The sequence below is a fragment of the Quercus suber genome, unplaced genomic scaffold, assembly GCF_002906115.3.
Source record: "Quercus suber isolate HL8 unplaced genomic scaffold, Cork oak 2.0 scaffold_275, whole genome shotgun sequence".
Lineage (NCBI taxonomy): Eukaryota > Viridiplantae > Streptophyta > Magnoliopsida > Fagales > Fagaceae > Quercus > Quercus suber.
The window spans coordinates 889,273-906,103 of NW_027069731.1; positions in this window are offsets into that span (position 1 = coordinate 889,273).

The window sequence follows — 16,831 nt, forward strand, 5'->3', positions numbered from 1 at the left end:
ATATAAGTATTTTTTTTAATAAAAAAAATTACTACAACCAATTAAATATTATACAAATATATTATTTTTTGTAAACATTATTTGAACAAAGAAATATATCATAGTTCAAAATGATTAGTTTTAAAATGAACACTAAAAACAATAGTTATCTTATAATTTTGCGATTATTCTTTTTAGATGTAGAACAATTCAATTCTAGTCATAATCCATATGATTAAGGTCAATCATGACCCCTACAGTGAAATTATTTTGGCTCCGCCACTACTACCATAATGATGAGTAGTTTGGTGGGGTGAGGAGAAGAAAATTCAAATGATTAAGCTAGACCAAATTGTGCATGCTAAAGGTTATAGGGGGGATTGGATTCTGCCATTGAGATTCATTTGGATTGCAATTTATTGTCGTAGGGCTAATTCTTGTCTTATTTAGAATCGAAGGAGGTAACCCTCCACGTTGTTCTAGGTTTTTCTTCCCATATTATACATGTTTGATCACATTTCTCGTTAAATAAAATTATGTTGATTTTACTCGGGAGAAAAAAAAAACTAAAAGACAAAACCAATTTCATTTGGCTTGTAAATTCATTCAGCATTAGAAGTTTCTTGTAAAGTCGCATGTAAACACATAAAGTACTTTATGAGTTGTTATACAAGTGCTTGTATAATGCCTCTACAATTGCTTGTATTCTTGATTTATTTTCTTATGTATGTTACTTTAAATTATCAAAAAATTATGTTAAATTTTCTTATTTAGATTGATTTCAAATGTTAATTTATTATTAAGTATATATTGATTATTTTTCTAACAATTAATTATATGAATATGTGCATGTAATTAACAAAGATTATGAAGAAACTCAGGGATACTAATAAATGGCAATCAAATTCTAAATGACTTCATATCAAGGTATATTTTTTGAATTATCCTGTGGCAATTTAAGATTTTTTTTTTTTTTTGGTTATTACCCCATTAATAAAGAAAAAATTTCAAAGAGTTTATATATAAAAGAGATCATATGAACCAATTAATCATAATTTTTCACAAATAATTTGACAAAATATGTTGTTGAGTTTTGTAGCTCAATTAGGACCTTCTAATATTTTTAACTGAGATCTCTAAAGTTTGAATCTTTCCTCCCTTATTGTAACTATTGAATTTATCAAAATAATAATAATAATAATTGTTTTCATGTTTAATGTGCTACTATATGTACCCTAATATTTCCATATCAAGGATAAAATTATTTACGTTACTATAAGCTTATATTGTAATGATGCTCATATATTGCACGTTTTTCATGCCCAAATAATTTAGTGTTTTTCCATGGGTCTTGCACATCAAAATATCAAATGAACTTAGAAGTAAGTTTCTAATATTAAACAATCCAATAAACCTTTCTAATACAAAATATACTGATCAAGTAGTGACATATAATTTTTTTTTTTTTNCTTAAAAGAGCACAATGTATAGAACCTCTCAAACCTCAAAAAGTAGCACCCAAGTCTTGAAAAACTTGTGTTGTACTAGGGTTTTATTTATATACTTAGTAAAGTAGGACTAAAACCCTAAACATTTGATGGGTTGATGGGCTACAAAATAACTTCTGCATAATTGTCTTTCAATCGATCGAACTGCTAAAACATATTCCATAAATTTGCAATTTCTTTATTCTTCTACTCTGATTTGCAGCATTTTGAGTATTGTCTAATCATATCTATAAACTCTGAGCTATATCTAAACAAGTTTGTATTCATGTGTTTGTCAATAAACCTATATATATATATATATATAACCTAACACTTACATAAAAGATAATATTAACTTCAATATATAGTAATTTTAATACTATGATAATCCACAATATTGCAAAAATATAGTAATCCATGATATTCTTTAAAATCATGATTCACGTATCTATGGTATAGTCTTTTTATATTCTAACAACACAGAAAAAAGTGAACTATAATTTTAAGATCATTGCCTATCCACGAAGAGAAGATCAGTAAAATTATATTTATATAAACCGCCGGCTTGTTACTTTGTTTTTAGCCAGGCAATGGGCTAGAGATGAACCATAACAATAATCATCATTCTTAATTTTTCCTTAAACCGCATGGTAGAGTCTTGGATGATGATGATCATAAACGATAAATCATAACTGAGACATGGTTGCAAACCACATGTGACTCTTTCTTTTATCAAACCAAAGTGTCTTTAATTACCACCACAAGTTGTCAGGTGTCACAAGTCACAACCAAAAAGAAAAGAAAAGAGAGCTTTCAAAGGTTCAACCGGTGCGCCAAAACAAAAGAAACGTGACCGAAAAAAGACAACCAAGCAAAGAGACGAGGGTCAGTGTTTTTCTAAAGTGATTCGAAGTGGGTTTTACGAGGACAACCCACTAGACCTGACTTCCTTAAAGTGACTTACTATATTTGGAATGATGTATACGTGTCATTGTGGTTGACGTTGATTGTGTTCGCCTCATAATAGCAAAAAATCTTGTCATCGATAATTACTTTGGGCCCCTTCCAAATTTCAACTCTTTTTAACTCTAATCTCTAGCCATTGGATATACCATCCAAATTTCCTGGTCCCCTCTCATTTCCATTGATCATTCCTAGCTACTTTTTTAATATATAAACTGACATGGAAATTGAAACTTAATTTGTGTTTGCTGTGAGACATTGATTGCTCCCCCTAACCACTTCTTCTTGACTTTAGCTTTTTTTTTTCTAGATAAAATATGGTACTAATATTAATATTTGACATTCTTTACATCCAATTAGAGTGGTCATAGGTCAGGATCAAATCAGAATTGTGCTCAATCCACACCCAACCCGATCTAATCGGTTAAAAAAAATGTCTAGATCCAATGAAAATCTCATTAAATTTGGTGGGATCTTATCGACATTGGAAAAGATTTTATTGAAATTTTCTTAGTTTGTCAATCAATTCAATTAGATTGGGTTTTGGAGGAGGAGACTTACCGCCGACCATCGAAATTATCAAATCAAGCATCAAAACATGTTTTGTGTTTGATTTTTGTATCATTTTAAATTTTGATTATTTTATAAGGTAAAAAAAAAAAAGGTATATAACAAATTATGATTGATTGAATACAAAGTGAAACACTTAAAATATAATAAAGATTTTTTTTATTAAGTTTCATAATAATTGCAAGACACCAAAAAATTTATTGTTGGTATAAAAAGAATGGGCAAAAATTGGATCTAGAGTCTAACCTATCAAGATTATGATATGTGTTTACTTTTTGACATATATTTTGATCTTAACAATTGGCAAATCTAGTTCACAAAAGTGCTAATCCCAAGCCAAATCCTTTTATATATATATATATATATATACATAACTAAAATCCTTGTTTTACATTCAATTACGATCCAATAGTGTTATGCACTTTTCTTTTTCCCCGTGGAATATCTTGGGCAATATTTATTGATTTGCTAATACTATCCCAGCGTGCTGACTGCTGACTGCTGCTGCTGATGCCAACGTCACCCATGACTGTCGTCAATCTTGGACCTGTTTGTCAAGAACCGTGTCTAAGGATTATGGCATTAGCCTCACTTAGAAGACTTTTTTTCTTCTTTGTCGACGTAACTAATGGGTTAGTTAGATAGAATTTGAGGGTGTCGGTGGTACAAGCGTGACACAAAAGTAGTAGACTCAAAGAAGATGAAAAATTGATGAATTATCGACTTCAACGTAATTGACTGTATATTACATTCTTTGTTTTGACTAAAGAAGCAAGCTTTGTAGAAACATTCAAATTGCAACCATACCATAATTTCTCAAACCTTTATTATGACAACTAGAGTCCATTAATGCTGGTTCAAAACTATGTACCATATGATATTTACCATGGAGATCAGTACCGAGTTTGGTTAGAGTAGAGAAGTGAAGTGAGTTAAATAAAGTCTCAATTATTTTATTCTCCCATAAAATAAAATTCTCAGTTATTCGAAATTATTGACATAACAGTGACCTTTGTGGGTGATTAATAACCATTGGCACTTTTTTCTGTAAAAACTTGTGCTTTTGCTTTCCAGTTTTTAAAGAGTGACAAAAGAAATCTGTGTGTAGTGGCCCCCTGTGATTGATGAAAGGTGTGAAGGTGGACATTAGTCGCAATCAAACTGGCAACTCATATATCAATAAATATATGGCCCAATGGTCAATTTTCTTAATGATAGTTACCATCTAACTCTTTTTTGTATTTGGGTATCATTCTTTGAACTCTATGTGCGAATTATATTATACCGCACGACTCAACACAGTACCTAAATTCACTGAAAGACGAAAAGGAATGGCTTTCATTGCTCAATTAAATTAATGTAAGAAAATGTAGTAATGTTATTCCGAAATTGCTCAACGTACTTTTTTATCATTTCTTTACCACTGGAACAAAAGGAAAAAATCCAAGCTACATGCAGTGACAGATTCAAAGTGGTGCACTGGTGTTCCAGTACTGAGAGAAAAGAAAGGATGACTAGCTAGCATTTCATAGCATAGCTAAAGGTAGTACTAGAAGTTGAATTTTGGCCTTTAAGGTCGACGCTGTTTTATCTTTTAAGGCTAGCGACATATAATAAGGCAGCCAATGACTAAAACCTTGTCTATGCAAGAATATATAAGAACAAAAAGAAAAATGTCAATGAAGAGGGATTTCATGTAAGGAAAGAACGAGGAACTAGAGCCATATATAACAATTATGAACATTTTTCACATAGTCAGGGTTTACTTAAAAGCCTCCACCAACTAAGGTAGTATTGTTTTTCAACAAAATTGAAAGCTAGGGAAAACTAGGACTAGGAATTCATCATGATGTTATGGGTTTTAATGTTTCATAATTCAATGTACCCAAAAAATAAACAGTTGATTGGCCAATCCAAGGGTCACCTGTCCTGTGATATTGCACCACATCAACAAAGTTCGAAACTTAGCTTTCGTGGAGGACCCCATGCAGTCTTGACTCTGTCGCATTGTACTCTAATATTGGTCCCCCACACCACCAATGTCATAAGTTTGGCTTTTATGGGACTTTTCCACTTTACAATTACCATGGATCAAAATTTATGGATGAAACATGAACAGTTATTTACTGGATATCCCCCAACTTCCCCCACAAAAAAATAAACCAAGGTACTCCCTTCTTTAACTTGCCCAATTATTTCTTAAAAGTTACTATAACTACCAAATAAGATTTTTAGTGTGTTTTTATGTTAAAATCCAATCCCGAATATATATTTGTTTCTTAAAAAATAAAAAAGGCACTCCTTTCATTTAGACATAGCCTCGGTCCTCCCTATCTTATTTTTGTATAAGTATGTATTGATGTAAAACATCTTTAGCCAACACACAAATAATGAGACACTCAAAACTCAATCAAACCAAGAATGCATGCTAGTAGTGAGAAGGAATAGAAGAGATATTTTTGGGCTATCAACTATGGTGGAGTGTAATAAATGTGCTTCCTTTGCAACAATCAGGAAATGAATCTAGAGAAAATTGCAGACCTGGAAGAAGAAAATCCTTTAACAAACCTGTAGAAAGATTTTGATCAAAGTTGTGGTACAGTCCATTCCCACTTAGGGATCTACCAAGCAATGGGGGAGCCACATAGATGACTAGGGGGGCCATGGCCCCAAGCCTTTTGAATTTTCTAATTTTTTAAAGCATATATAGATCTATATTTAAAAAAGAAAAAAAAAGAAAAATAGTATTTGACCCCCTCAAAATTTTTGAATGTTTATATTAAAAGCATATAATTTTTGAATGTTTAACAGTTTATATTAAAAACATATCTATAGACAATACCCAGACAAATTATATATTAGTCAACTGATGATATATATATATATATATATATATATAACAGGTTATAAATTAATTTATTATAAAGTTTTTTGTGTAAAATATAATCATTTCTCTCCAAATTTTACTAATTTTTTGTTATTAGTTTTCAATTGTTCTGATCACACCTTTATGATTTAGGATTGCTTTAATCACAACTTTTACCCAATGTTGTTAGCAAATGGTTAAAAAAAGTGTTTTATATAATATTCACATTACTTATAAATTATTGAGCAAATTATATGTGATTTGCAAAAATATATATTTTTGCTCACTTAATTTTCTTTTAAATATATAAAACTTCTCAAAATGAAAACATAAAATATAAAAGGAATTCTTCAAAATTATTCTAAAGATAAAAGATAATGATGTAAATTTTATTTTTCCTCACAACTTGCGTCACATATTTTGGTTTATAAGTATAGTGAATTCCAAGAGAAATAGATGAATATGGTGTGATTAAAACAGTCCTAAATCAAATGATCTTGATTAAATAATTTTAAAACACATGTGGTGTGATTAGAAAAAAGCCAAAATTGGAAGAATATAAGTATTTTTTTTAATAAAAAAAATTACTACAACCAATTAAATATTATACAAATATATTATTTTTTGTAAACATTATTTGAACAAAGAAATATATCATAGTTCAAAATGATTAGTTTTAAAATGAACACTAAAAACAATAGTTATCTTATAATTTTGCGATTATTCTTTTTAGATGTAGAACAATTCAATTCTAGTCATAATCCATATGATTAAGGTCAATCATGACCCCTACAGTGAAATTATTTTGGCTCCGCCACTACTACCATAATGATGAGTAGTTTGGTGGGGTGAGGAGAAGAAAATTCAAATGATTAAGCTAGACCAAATTGTGCATGCTAAAGGTTATAGGGGGGATTGGATTCTGCCATTGAGATTCATTTGGATTGCAATTTATTGTCGTAGGGCTAATTCTTGTCTTATTTAGAATCGAAGGAGGTAACCCTCCACGTTGTTCTAGGTTTTTCTTCCCATATTATACATGTTTGATCACATTTCTCGTTAAATAAAATTATGTTGATTTTACTCGGGAGAAAAAAAAAACTAAAAGACAAAACCAATTTCATTTGGCTTGTAAATTCATTCAGCATTAGAAGTTTCTTGTAAAGTCGCATGTAAACACATAAAGTACTTTATGAGTTGTTATACAAGTGCTTGTATAATGCCTCTACAATTGCTTGTATTCTTGATTTATTTTCTTATGTATGTTACTTTAAATTATCAAAAAATTATGTTAAATTTTCTTATTTAGATTGATTTCAAATGTTAATTTATTATTAAGTATATATTGATTATTTTTCTAACAATTAATTATATGAATATGTGCATGTAATTAACAAAGATTATGAAGAAACTCAGGGATACTAATAAATGGCAATCAAATTCTAAATGACTTCATATCAAGGTATATTTTTTGAATTATCCTGTGGCAATTTAAGATTTTTTTTTTTTTTTGGTTATTACCCCATTAATAAAGAAAAAATTTCAAAGAGTTTATATATAAAAGAGATCATATGAACCAATTAATCATAATTTTTCACAAATAATTTGACAAAATATGTTGTTGAGTTTTGTAGCTCAATTAGGACCTTCTAATATTTTTAACTGAGATCTCTAAAGTTTGAATCTTTCCTCCCTTATTGTAACTATTGAATTTATCAAAATAATAATAATAATAATTGTTTTCATGTTTAATGTGCTACTATATGTACCCTAATATTTCCATATCAAGGATAAAATTATTTACGTTACTATAAGCTTATATTGTAATGATGCTCATATATTGCACGTTTTTCATGCCCAAATAATTTAGTGTTTTTCCATGGGTCTTGCACATCAAAATATCAAATGAACTTAGAAGTAAGTTTCTAATATTAAACAATCCAATAAACCTTTCTAATACAAAATATACTGATCAAGTAGTGACATATAATTTTTTTTTTTTTGAGAAAAAGTAGTGACATATAATTAATTCATATATAATCTTTCTATATGCATGATCTTTATAATTGGTTACTTTTTCTTTTTCTTTTTCTTTTTTATCTTTATCTTTTAAATAGATAGTTATAGATAGCAGGAGAGAGAGACGTGGTGGTGAACCATAAATATGAAACATCACTTAAGGATATCATCATCACTCGATAATTACTTCAATCTCCATAAATAATCACATTTTTATTAAGATTATCATAGTCAAGTTAATATTTATTGATGCTGACTTCTTTGGTCCACTGGTATATATATATATATATATATGTGACAGAGAGTCAGAGAGACAGAGAGTGTGTCCTGGTGGCGAAATTAGAATTTGACTTTTCTGATAAATGGTGGAATCTTTACCTAAAAGCATTAATTACTGGTGCGTGCTTATCTGGTTCCCTTTGAGATTGGAAGCAATAACAAGCAAACTGCACTTTTGGCATGAAAACTATAAAAGAAATTTTAAAATAAGGGAAAGTATCCAGCCTGCATGCAAGGGCTATTAGTGAGCAGGCGAGAGACCCATTATCACTGAAGATTTGGAACAAGATTGCACCATTCGGTATACTACATTTAGTCTAGTTGGGAGGATTTATTTGTCTCTCCATCTCCACTATATGTTGAAAGTTGGAAGACCTTCAAATACTCATAATAATATATGAACGCCACTCAAAATAAAAATAAATTCTCACTCTCAAAAACTTATAAAAAGGAAGATAGAAGAAATTAAAGATAACTCTCTTATTTCTTAATTTCACTTTGGGTTACAACTTACAATGCATGGTTTTATATAGCTTTCATGCCCTCACATAACCTTCATAAAATTTAAAACATTCGCATGTTTTCTAAAATGAGCCATTTTTAAAAAATAATTTTCTATAAAATAATTTCATTTTTTTTTTAATATTTGGTATCAATCTTAAATGAGTTGAAAAATAATTTTCTAACTTTCCTTATTTATTTTGCTATGAGATAAAGTTATTTTCCAAAAATATTTAATGGAAAACAATCTTTAAAAATAAGTTATACTTTTTATATTAGCCAAAAATAGTTTTCTTTTGACTTTTTTTTTTTTTTTTTATGCTATCAAATACCAGAAAATACAAAAAATTATTTTTACACAAGGTTATCCATTGAAATAAACGGAGCGTCAATATTTAATTCCATATAAATTAAGTTAAAAGCAAGTTTATATATATATATATATATCTATCTATGAAAGTTCGGATTTGTACTAAAATACACGAGTTTGTTTAGACCCCAAATTTTAAAATACAGTTAGATTGCTTTTACTCTTACTTAATCAAAGTGTGGAACAAGAGTAAATGTGTGTAATTAACCGATACTACTTTAGTGCATAAACATAAACAACAAACAATAAATGTAAAGTACAAGAGTATGGGAAGAGAGATGCAAACACAAGATAACACGTTATCGAAGAGGAAACTAAAAAACTCAGCGAAAAAGTTCTCCACGACCCTCCAAGTCGAAATCAATCTACTAGAGAATAAAGTTGAAGTACACGAATAACAAAAGATCCTCCAAACTTAGTCTATCAAATGTACTTGAGCCCTCTAAACTTCTGCTACCAACGGACTTCTCAGAGTCATGTCTTCTTTAGCTTTCCGGATCTTGCAATACGCCCGATTACATCTGTCAAACCTCATCGGCTTCTTTTGGAAAATCTCCAAAACTTCCCAAGTTCCAAAACACTCTCTACACTCTGAAAATGTGTGAATTGTGTTTGGGTACAAGTCGCCTCTCAAGGTATGACAATGGGAGAGGAAATGAGAATAAGCTACAATGATTTCTAAAATTAGCCAAAAATAGTTTTCTTTTGACTTTTTTTTTTTTTTTTTTTATGCTATCAAATACCAGAAAATACAAAAAATTATTTTTACACAAGGTTATCCATTGAAATAAACGGAGCGTCAATATTTAATTCCATATAAATTAAGTTAAAAGCAAGTTTATATATATATATATATATCTATCTATGAAAGTTCGGATTTGTACTAAAATACACGAGTTTGTTTAGACCCCAAATTTTAAAATACAGTTAGATTGCTTTTACTCTTACTTAATCAAAGTGTGGAACAAGAGTAAATGTGTGTAATTAACCGATACTACTTTAGTGCATAAACATAAACAACAAACAATAAATGTAAAGTACAAGAGTATGGGAAGAGAGATGCAAACACAAGATAACACGTTATCGAAGAGGAAACTAAAAAACTCAGCGAAAAAGTTCTCCACGACCCTCCAAGTCGAAATCAATCTACTAGAGAATAAAGTTGAAGTACACGAATAACAAAAGATCCTCCAAACTTAGTCTATCAAATGTACTTGAGCCCTCTAAACTTCTGCTACCAACGGACTTCTCAGAGTCATGTCTTCTTTAGCTTTCCGGATCTTGCAATACGCCCGATTACATCTGTCAAACCTCATCGGCTTCTTTTGGAAAATCTCCAAAACTTCCCAAGTTCCAAAACACTCTCTACACTCTGAAAATGTGTGAATTGTGTTTGGGTACAAGTCGCCTCTCAAGGTATGACAATGGGAGAGGAAATGAGAATAAGCTACAATGATTTCTAATTAAGGATTAGTAACTTTCTCTCTAAAAGATGGGTGTGTTGTCTTATAAAAAACTTATCTAAGGTTTTTCTCTCTAAATAGCCTCTCTTACTTTCATGGGTAATGAGGGTATATATAGTATGAGTAAAGAGTAAGAAAGTCACACGTAAAATCTTTTGGGCAGAGCATTTCGTGAGTACCTCGCAGGTTGGCTCTTCTGGTGAGACAGTCTCGAAATTAACAGTTTGGCACTGACTCTTCAGTATCTAGTCATGTGCTTCTCACGTGCCATTTTCGCGAGAACCCTTCTTGCGAGCTAGTCGTGAAATTGCATTGATTCTTCATTTTATGTTCGATTCTTCACCAATTTAATACTAAATCTAATACAATAAAATCTCACAAAATACAAAGAACAAAATTAAAACAATTACAACATTTTTTTTTCATGGAATAAAGTCAACATAAAACATAGTTATAAATTATAACTTTACAACCTATATTCCATAATTCTTCCCATGATTATTGATACTCATTTAATAAAAATTAGGTTTATTTCTCTAACAAGTAACAACCCCTTTAAACTTGAATTATTGTCCCTCCAAGTAAAGTTTGTATCATGTAAAACGTGTGTTGTACATGAGTGGTTTGACAAGCATATCTGCCACCTGATCATTTGACTTCATAAACTCAAGTTGAACTTCCTTCCTAGAAATATATTCTTGAACAAAAAGATAACTTATATTAATGTGCTTGCTTTGATCACAAAAGATTTGATTTGATTTTTTTTTTTTTTTTTTTCGTTAGTGCTAGTGGTGACTTAGGCCTTGTTTGGTTTAGGCTTGCTTTGAGTGATATTACTAGAAACCCATAACTCAATGATGAAAAAACGTGGGACCCACATAACTTTTTTTGTTTGGATTGATTTCCTAATCTTGTTCTCATCACTCAAACTCAATTTTTGAGTTTGAGTGATGAAAACCGGAAACACCAAATTGGTGTTTTCAGTTTCTGAGTTACACAACTCAGTGGCAGTATTGTAAAATTTTTGACCTCTGTGGAGCCCACAGCTTCTGTGTTGTCTTGTCTGTTCAGAGTTGTTGGGTATTACCGTTGCAAACACCATCACAGCCCCACCCAATGCCGCCACAACACCACCACAACACCACCGAAACACAAACCTAGCCCCACCCAGCGCCGCCACAGCAATCCACCACCACCACAACACCACCAAAACACAAACCCAGCCCTACCCAATGCTGTCACAGCAACAAATCACCACCGAAACACCAACTGAAACCCAAAAACCCAATCAAACCCGATCTCCACCACTGAAACAACCCACCACTTTAAACCCAATAACCACTAATTCAAACCAACCAAAAACAACCGAGAAAGAAACAGAGAAAAGAGAAAAAAAAAATCAAAAACAAATTGAAGATGGGAGATACAGAGAAACCACCACGAGCAACCACCGTCACCATCATGAGCAACCACCACGAGCCACTATGAGATCAGTTCAAGCTTAGCCTAGATCAGTTCACCTCTGTCTAATTTCGTGATTTGGGTCCCGATCTAAGGATTTTGAGTTTGGGTTTGCTATGTTTGTGGTTTGGGCTTGCTATGCTTTCTTTTGAATTTTTTTTTTTTTTTCTTTTTGTGACATCAGAGAGAGAGAGTAAGACTAGATCGTCACCATCAGAGAGAGAGCAAGACCAGTTTGGGTTTGCTATGTTGTGCTTTTGTGTTGATGTGGGAGGCGAGGGAAGAAAGGAAAAAAAGGGGTTTTCTGATGGGATGAAATGAAGGAGAGGAAAAAAAGAAAAGAAGAAAAGAATCTGGACGCGCGGGTAGGAAATGGCTTCACAATTGTGTATAGTCAGTGGGTGGAGTCCACAACTTATAGCAAAAAGTTGACTTAAAAAGATGAGTTATGTGATTGGGTTTTTAAACCAAACAAGAGTTTTGGGATTTTTCAGTGAAAGTAGATTTTGAGTTATGAATTATGAGTTTTGAGTTTGAGTTATGAAAATTGAGTACTGAGTTATGAAAACTGAGACACCTCTGAACCAAACGGGCTCTTATTTGTTACAAATATATCTGTAACTACTGCTTGTGGCATATCTAGCTTCTCGATAAACCTATAAGCCAAAGTGCATGACAAACACTTCAATTAATAGCAATGTACTCGAATTCACAAATGAAAGTGTCACAATTCATTACTTCTTAGAAGTTCATGTGAATGTTGATTCTAGTTGAATTTGTTACACTACAGTGAATAAAATTTTCCACTTCAAGTGATTTTTAATCATTAAAACTTTGATAGAATTGTAGCACATGGTAGTGCTTTTGATTATGAAATATTTTGCTAATATTATTTCCATTTTTCAATATTGGGTCAATTATAGACTATACCTTTCCCTTTTTAATGCCAATTGGTGACATGGGTTTAGTTTACAATATATCTAAGCCTTCATCCAAACAAGTATTTACAGAGAATAGACAAGGAAGATCATTAATAATTGGCCATTTTGATCGTTTGCAAAACTCAATAAATTTACTTGATCTCCTTCTATTAGGAGGCCTCAATAACCAATGGTTTTTACAAAGCAATGGTTATATATTCTTACCTACCGTTTTTTTTTTTTTTTTTGGTTTTAATATCAGCAATGCAATACAACCATTCACCTAAGAAGAATTATAGTTCTATGACACAATCTATCAAATCAGGACCAAAAAAAAAATGTTAAATATGTTGAACTGAAATATTTTTTCGTATCAGTTATTTTGTATTTATTTGCGCCACCCATGACCCTGGGCCTGTGTTTGTTCTTTTCTCCTGTGGCAAGAGGCGTGAAAGATGAAGGGAAGAGCCATGAAAAACGAAGCAAGTGCCATGCTCTACTTTAATGCCAACCCTATCTAACCTTGGTTAACATGTACAGCACGTTGTGTCTTTGGCTTCAGGAAAGAATCGCTGCTGAAAAAGCTTTCTTTTATTTTCTGTCTGAAAGGAAATTTCCACAATTTTCATGGTCACATGTAAACTGCTTAGCATCAAAAGAAGCAGGTTATTAAACGTGCATCTCCACGCCACCTATGTTCTAAACGTGTCTTTATTTCTACTTAAAGAAAATCGACATTGGATATAAATCATATAATCTGGAAATATATATACACACACATATATGCACTACAGATTCAGCACGTGGCAAATTAAACTACCATATTAGCACAGCATTTAATGCAAAATGAGGTGCATTTTTTATTTTTTGTTTTTTTTTTTAAATTTTTTTTTATACAAGATATAAATTTTACTCTAACTTAATCTAAGTAGATATGTGTGTGAAACTCATTCCTAGAGACTTAAACCCCGCCTTTATCTCCCACACCCCATAAGTATTTATACTTGTAAAGTGACTATTGCACCAAGAATCCGTGGTGGTGTAAAATGAGGTGCTATATATGTTATCAAAATGATCCTCCTAATCCTGGCACACTTTTTTTTTTTTAAACATAACTTATACCTTTATAATATGTTTGGATTGAGGGGATTAGGACAGTAGAGGGAAGGGAATGTAAATGCTTAATTGATCTTGTTTAAATATTTTTCAAAGGAAGGAGAAAAATGGTTTGAAGGGATTAGGAAGAGATATCTAAACCCCTCAAAACCATAATTTTAATTCCCAAAATTATATGAAAATTTGGATAGGAAAGGGTTTCATTTAGATTAAGTTTTTTTTTTTTTTTTTTTTTTAATTTTAAATTTTAAATTGTCAATTTTACCTTTGTGATATCAAATTTTAAATATATATATATATTAAATTGAAAAAAAGAAAAACTTAATTGAAAATTTACATAATGTCTGATCATTTCCTTTCCTCCCTATTTTAATCTTTAAAAAATCCAAATAAGGAAAAAGGGATTCCCATTCCTCTTCTCTATCCTCCTCTCTTTAATTTCCTTACTCTTTGTACCCTTTATTTTATTCTCCACTCCTTTCAAACTCGTTTTAAAGTTTGAACTCAATTTGATTTCTCCCATAGTATTTAAAATTTTAGATTTGAACCCTTTAAGTTATGAAGTATTTTGAAACAAACCCTTTTGTCTATAGAGATTACTGTTAAATGCCACCTAATATGCTAACCGGTCCAATAAAATTATGACATGTTCTTTTAATTATGCCACATTAATAAAATATGGTAAGGAATTAAAATTTTTTTAAAATCTTTAAAATCCAAAAAGTTACATGAACTAAATAAAATAAAAGATAAAAGATAATAATTCGAAAACTCAACGTTTTTCGGCATCCAAACAAAAACTCAAACAATATCTAGACAAAAGGCTTGAATTAAAAAAATACATAACATTAAGGGTCCAAATTTGACGGGGATGGCTGTTCCAACAATGCTCGTCCAAGACATGAGTCTGGCAGGACGACCTACCACCAACCTATCAAGTGTGTATGTTCACCACTCAAGACAAAATTTTGTCCTACAAGTTGAGCCAAGTTGATAGCCTCTCATTTTTAGAACATTAAAAAAAAAAAAAAAAACACTATAATCTTTTTTAAAATTTTGGAATAATTAACGATTCTATTAAAAAGTATGATAATCATTGAAAAATGAAAATTATTTTGGACCAAAACCAGAATTATACATGCGAGATTTTGAAAATGCTTGATTTTTTAAGACATTTTGAATTTCTCATGAGAAAGAAAATGTCCATGCACATTCAAACACAAGTAACAAGAATAGTCAATAATCAAGAAGATCAAACGTTAGTTATCAAACTATTTCCAAACGTTAGTCATCAAGGATTATTTTCAAGGAAATTTCGTTTGACGAACTATTGCAATTAAGATTGCCAAAGGTCTTGTAGCTGAATTGACACTTCTCCATGGACAAAGTGCTTGGAGGTCTAAGGGGAAAAATGTTCGAGCTGCAAGATTAGCAGCATATTGTAATTATCTTTCAAAAAAAAAAAAAAAACTATTGCAATTAAGATTGGTCCAACTCTAATTTTTCCATTAAAAACTCATTTGCTAAACAAATTATAAACTTAATTATCAGATTGATCCGAACCCAAATTTACAATCAACTTTAAAAAAAAAAAATATATATATATATATATAAAATAATAAATTCATGTAAAAGTAAAATAAAAAAAGAAGGTAAACAACCATAATTTGCCACATTGTTACGACAAAACACAAAAATTATTGTCCATATATATCATGCATAAAAGCCAAAATCACATCGTCATCAAGGGCATATACATAGTACAGTACACACATAGTGAAGCCCAAGGAATCTTGTTTGAAAATGCAAGCCAAAATCTCAATCAACAACACTGTTTGACACGGTGTAATGGCCAATGGACAACTCCCATGATATTTCACTTTCGCTTTACTTGCTTCGCTTGTTAATTTTTACGCTCACAAGTCACAACTAGTCAAACGGCATGTTCTCGCAAAAATTGTGCAATATATATATATATAAGACACAAAGGGGTTGTTTGATATGATGTTTTGAGCAATAATTTTTAGTGTTTAAATAATATTACCCGTATTTTTATATTTTTTTTTATTTATATGTATTTTAAAAAAATACAACTAATATTACTAGAACATTACTAAACGGTCCCAAAATTACTTGTTTACTTTCATCACTCATAATTAGTGTCAAGTTGTGGTAAAAATTGCATATTTTTTTTTCCTGTGATCCTATCTTGATTTATATAAGAGTATAAAACTAACTACCACGTACATTTAGCGCGATGATCATTCCAGTGTTTGTAGGGCGTGAAAAGTAAAGATGAAGGTTCAAGTTATCAAGATAGAGTTTTACACACAGACATATATATATATATATATATATACATACATACATACATACATACCTAGATTAAGTTAAAGTGAAATTTTTATTTTGTAAAAATCAAAAAAATAAAATAAAAAACTGAAACCACGAGGGGTATTTCCGTAAATGTAGGAAGCACGAAAAAGTTCAGTGGTTCCACTTCTTAAGGTTAGGTCACATGATTGCCCGAACCCGAAAATGGTCAGTATGGATATCAGAAGTCCTTTAGTTCATAGCTCGACACGTAGCGTAGCACTGCCCAATACCCTTTGCATTCATTGCCACTTCCTTCCGTTCTTTTTAAGGTTTTTTTCTCTCATTCCCACTTTCTAGTTCTAATCTCCTGCTTCCCACGTGCAACCACTCCTCAGTTTTCCACCCTCCGATCTCCACAACCATTTCACAACAGACACCATGGATAAACTATTAATGAAAGCATACCTACACCTTAGTAGTGGTAGTAACCATTACTTGTCCTTATTAGCTTTGTTTAGTGT